General features: G+C 40.3%; 1 pseudogene; it reads left to right on the top strand.

Moving 5' to 3' along the window:
• The first annotated feature begins 420 nt into the window (after nucleotides 1-420).
• On the top strand, nucleotides 421-879 carry LOC142448921 (DNA-directed RNA polymerases I and III subunit RPAC2 pseudogene; annotated as a pseudogene).
• Nucleotides 880-6,019: the final 5,140 nt, after the last annotated feature.

Here is a 6,019-nt window from a genome sequence, read left to right as displayed (position 1 = left end):
GGGGCCGTCACCTCGCACAAAGGAGGAGTTGCCATGGCTGACTGGTCCCAGAGAATCTGCACACCTCCCAGGGGTTGTTAGGGCTCCCCCCTGAGCGATATATGGGTGCGGGCCCCTCAAAAGGGATTCCATGGTACTCTCGGATGAGAGCCAGAGCACCCCTGCAGAGGGTCCGCCTGAAGTGCCTGATCCCAGGTGGGGTAGTCAGAGTGCACACCTGGGGAGCCTCCATGGCTACCTAGTTCCACAAGGGGGAATCCATCCAGTGCTCATAGCTGGGAGCAGCCCTGGCTGCCTGGTGTGGAGGGAAAGGTATTTGTCCCTTAGGGAAACCGGTAGGAGGGACGGTCCAGTGAAGAAACTTAAAAAGAAGTTTTGGGGCTCCTTGCGTCTCTCCTTGCTCCTTCCTGCTGTGCCCGCACGTTCCGCGAGATGCGCGCCTCGGGCACTTTTTGAGGACCCCGGAGCCCACCACCGCGATGGAGGAGGACCAGGAGCTGGAGAGAAAAATGCATGGATTGAAGACCTCCATGGCGGAAGGTGAGCGGAAGACTGCCCTGGAAATGGCCCAGGCAGCGGGATCAGAGGCATTGGGTGACCTTTGTCTTGCACGAAGAGGACCATACCCTGGGGAACTCTCTCCGGTACATGATCATGAAGAACCCCGAAGTGGACTTTTGTGGCTACACGACAACCCACCCTTCAAAGAGCAAGATTAACCTGCGCATCCAAACTCGAGGGGGTCTTCCAGCCGTGGAGCCCTTCCAGAGAGGCCTCAGCGAGCTCATGAATGTGTGCCAGCATGTGCTGGACAAGTTCGAGGCCAGCATAAAGGACTATAAGGAACAGAGGGCAAGCCGAAGTGAATCGGCATTCTAGTGTCCCGCCGCCCTTTTCAGGGTGTGTGGAGGCTATTCTAGAACATTTTCTTCATGAAGTAGGACTGCTGGAGGGGCACGTGCTCTAGCCTTAAGAAAGCTGTTGACCCATGGCGGCTGCAGGGTTCCCTGCACACATCTTGTCACATTCTGCCAATAAATGCCCTCCTTCATTGAAAAAAAAAAAAGACAAAGAAGAAGTTTTTGAGTTCCTGGGGTAAGGAATCGTAGATTCAATAACTTAGTAAAGAAGTAAAAAGTTGTAAAAAGATATTCTGGTTGTGAACCATTGCAAAGATATGCGTATAGATAAGTAGAATTAACAAGTGCTGTGTGTCTGAATAATTGTGGGAGAACTAACTTTTTTTAAGTCTTTTGAATTGTCAATGCAGAGAGCAGTTTTCTCTTGAAAACAGGATGTATCACTGTTAAAAAAAGCAAATATTTTCTAATGTTTGATTTATTAAGTGGTAATTAAAGTAACTTCAGAGTTGCTGTACATAGAAGTAAAGGAAACGTGAAGACAACATTTTGTATGATTTGGAAATGAATTAAATTTAAAATTTTTGAAAAGCTAAGAGTAAAGATCTCCAAGGAGAATGCTCCTGAAAACTTATTTTCCTTTCATCAATAGCCATTTTAATACCCTAATTTAGGGGTGGGGGGAGAGGGGACAAAATTAAAGAAATTTATTTTTTAAAGCTTCCAAGTTAAATGTTTGTTTGCCAGAGAAGAGGCAAATTTTTTTCTGTTACTTGGCAGAAAAAAATCTTATCAGAAGTTACATTCCATGCTAGAAAATTAGCATTACACCCAGACTAACAAACAAACAAACAAACAAACAAACAAGCAAGATATATATATATATATATATATATATATATATATATATATATATATATATATATATATATATATATATATATATATATATATATATATATATATATAAAGAGGTCTTGGAAATTTGCCTTATGTGTTTTTGGCTGTCTTCACCATTTACTTGCTGTAAATAATCTTGAGGGAATGAGAAGAGTCAGACTTAATACTTTTTCTTTTAAATTGTTGATGGATTTTGAAACAGGTTCATTATGGCATTATCTTTTCCCTTGTATTGATTGTGATAGAGTCGTTAGCTGAAGAAAAGCAGTTTGTTTCTGCTAATTGGGTGGCTTTGACTAACGCACAGCACTATGCCTGGCAGATGAAAGGACGGACCAACACGTAGAGTTTAGAAGCAACGCTAAAAACATGTAGTACAGAAAGCTGTCCTCACAGCCATTGCTAGGACATGCTTAGTCCAATTTGATTTATCAGCAGCCATCTTGGTTCATTTGTTTGATTTTATTCAAGTAGCAGAATTAAACATAGCCTCAGAGAAAATTCAAACCACAGGACCTCATCAATATTTAGGGAATTTGGAGTTAAGAAATGATGATTTGTGTACTTTTAATGATTTTCAGCAGTGCTATATGGAATTAATATCTAGGCATTCCTAGACCCAGGTTGTCAGATTTCTTTTGCCACTTTGCAGGGAGATTTTACTTTAAGCAACTCTGGAGTTTTAACCTTTGCTGATCATCCAGAACTAGAATTCATTAGACAAGGAATTCGTCAAAGATTGATTTTCCAGATAGACCTTCAGAAGCCATTTGATTTGCTTCTTTTTATTTTTCCTGATTCTTACACAGAAATGCTAGTGCAAGGGAAAATGTCTTTGGTGTGGATTTCTTTTAAAGAAAAGTTTTTCTCCTAGATGTATAAAAGTTTATCCTAACCAGAAAGCAGAGTTAATTATACAAGGCAGGACTCAATTTATATATTTAATTGTACTAGTCTTACAGGAAATGAGCCTTGCCAGCTAAAGCAGGGAATTGGCTAAGGCAGCTTCACCCTGGTCTGACCATCAGAAAGCAAGAGACCTGAGGACCAGAAAGGCGAGGCTCACCGAGTCATTTATCTTTCTGCCCTTCAATTAACCGCACATGTGTTTATTAGCCAGTTTGGCACAATAAACTTTAACTCGATCAGTTATGATGCTGTTTAAAAAGTTTTTTTCTCTTATGCCATTACAAGTTAACACTTTGTTGGCACAATCTTTTAAATGGCTATTTTTTTAAGATATATTGAACAATTAGATTGCTATTATTTTTCAAGAAAGCTTTGTCACAAGTTAAGTTATATTTTACAGAAGTCACCCATGTATTTGATTTTGGGAAACAAGCCTTTGTGCCTGTCTTTATTAACAGTTTTTCTGGATTTATTTGGGCTACACCTCATACAAATGAGAGTATAAGAGATGTCAATGTTTAACTTTTGGCTTAGTTTTTTTTTTTTTATGAGACTTCCTCAAACCATTGAAATAAATGATGAACTAGCTTATTTTAGTAAGAGATTTTTTTTCACTTTGCAGTGATTGTAGAATACACCATGTTGCTTCAATTTGTTATAAGCCATAAAGAGAAGCCTTTTTTGAAAGTACAGTCTCAGTCAGAGATCTCATGATTTCTCGTAAGACTCCTGAACATATGCTTTTGGCCAAGTTGGCAGTGTTCGTTATTTCACCTGAATTAACTGCAGATCATTCTTATTGGGCTCACACTCCTCATCGACCATTACTACAAATTGCTCAATGGCATTTCCCAGGACCTATGGTTTTCACCAATTAAACTCAGTGAGTTCCAGGACCATGGTGAGATGGGGAAAGTAGATTTCCCAATAAGAAAAGATATGCCTGGAAGTTTGCTTTGGGTTATGACTCTTATGTGTATGGGAGCTGCAGAAGATTGTCTTAAAGCTAAAATACAAGTGTGGATGGCTTGGTTATCTGTTAATCCAATTGATCATATATTTTTCTCCTTTGCAGAAATAACTTGCTGAATATGAAAATACTACTACACAACTTGGCAAGGGGGATAATGAATTTTGTGAAGTTTACACTTATAGCAAAATTGTACAAAAGGAGTGATGTTGGCTACTCTGTCAAGAGCCACATGGGAAAATTACTGCCAATAATTCTGTCACTATTGGTGATTGGGGTCCCTGTGGTAAATTTCTGACAAATTATTCTGAGGATATAAATGCAACTTTTAGTGATTATGTAACTAATGCTATTTGGGATCTTACAGGATCTTCTTATTGGGATCACACTAAGTAATTAATGATATGGCATGAGAGTCAACTAGTCCCTCCTCGACCTTGTGTGTATGACTACCTGATGTGATTGCTATTGGAAATTTAAATATTAACTTGTTAATGAGAACAGTAACTTGCAGTGATTGTAAATTATATACTTGTATTAATGCTTCTATGTTGGTAAAATTAAACAAACAAAGTCTCATCATATTGAAGTCCAGTCTGGGAGTGTGGCTGACCGTGCAGATGTCTGGACTTTGGGAAGAAGGAGCCATTACTAATGTGTTAGCTAAGATAGGGCAACACTGCTGAAAGGACATAAAAGGTTTATTGGAATGCTAATTTTTACAATTTTAGGGTTAATAGTCATACCACTGCTGCAGCCATAGCAGGAACTGCACTGTGAGAATACATCTAAACTGAACATTTTGTGCAAAAAAATGACAAAAAGATTTGCATGTAATGTGGAATACTCAAGCTAGAGTAAACAATAAACTAAATGAAAAAGATGCTAAGACACAACAGGCCATGAAATGAATAGGAGACTGTGTTGGACAGGGTTCTCTAGAGACACAAACCAGATTGCTAGTAATTATATATAAATATATTTTTAAATATATATATAATATAAGAAATGAACCATTAAATTATATACAGGTAGATAATACAAGAAATTAGCAGTTAAATTATAAAGCAGTGAGACACTAGAAGTCCTTTAAGGCTTGAGAGCCGCCAGTTGCCAGTCCCTTTCTGTAGAGAGAGCTGGGCTATATATACCCAGGCAGCAAACAGCAAGGCAAGTCACCAACTGTCGGTCCCCAGCTCCAGAGATGAACATTCCATTACTGTGGGATTAAAGGGACCTCAATTTACAGCGACACAGTCCACAGGCTAGGCATCCTACAGGTAGTGTACCCCTTTAAATTGAGGCACAGAACAAGCAAGGAGAGGCTCACTGAGCCATTTATCCCTCCACCCTTCAATTAATCCTACTTGTGTTTGTCGGCCAGGCTGGCACAATAAACTATCGCAATCCACCCCTTGCCAACCTGGCACCTGTACACAATTCTTTACCCATAGATACTTATATAATTTCCAGATATTAATGAAATCACATTTATACTTATCATCAATCATCTATCATACATATAAATGAAAACACACTGAGTCAAATTATATCTGATATATCATACTTGAACAAAGGAAAATATGCAATAATCACATACAAAGAAAATACATTGACAATTACAAGCCTCGCTTTTGTAATTGATAGGTAGAACTACCTTCTGCTACTCATTCTGTATTACCTTTGCCCTCAGCAAGCACCTCCGCTGGCTGTGGTTTTTGGCCTGGTGGGGTGGCCCAGACCTTCATTCCTGAGGGATCTGGGTCATTATAAGTCCTGTCAGGATTGGGTTGCTGTAACTTACCATTTACTTTAATAACAGGGCATGGTAACACTAACAGTCGGCCTATGGGATCTCCTGGATTCCAGACATATTCTTCTTTACCTCCATTATGTAGTACCAGTCCAATTTCTCCTTGGTAGTCAGGATCAATAACCCCACTCAGTACAGTGACACTCTTCCTGACCTGTTGATCCAAAGGCATGAAAAGTCCAAAGTGCCCAGGGGGCATTCTCAGCTGCCAGTTCAGTGGAATCCGTGCTGTGTTTCCAGGTGGGAGAGTTCCTTTCTTCGAGACCAGGACCTCCAAGCCTGAGGAACACAGGGTTGCTGGGACAGGAAGCAAAAATGCTGCAAGTGGATCACTAGGAGTAATAGTGAGTGGTGCCACTCCAGCTTTCACCCCTTGGTTCCTGGACCCATGAATTCTGGCTATTGGAGACACAGCACCATATATTGGCCGCTGGTTTAGAGCATATACAGCTTCCTGGAGAACATTGCCCCAGCCCCGCAAGTTGTTGCCACCTAGTTGGCGCCGTAATTGTGTCTTTAGGAGCCCATTCCATTGTCCTATCAAGCCGGCAGCTTCAGGATAATGAG

The sequence above is a fragment of the Tenrec ecaudatus genome, chromosome 5 (assembly GCF_050624435.1).
Source record: "Tenrec ecaudatus isolate mTenEca1 chromosome 5, mTenEca1.hap1, whole genome shotgun sequence".
NCBI lineage: Eukaryota > Metazoa > Chordata > Mammalia > Afrosoricida > Tenrecidae > Tenrec > Tenrec ecaudatus.
Note: the sequence above shows the minus strand (reverse complement) of the source record. Positions and strands in the feature narration are given on the sequence as shown.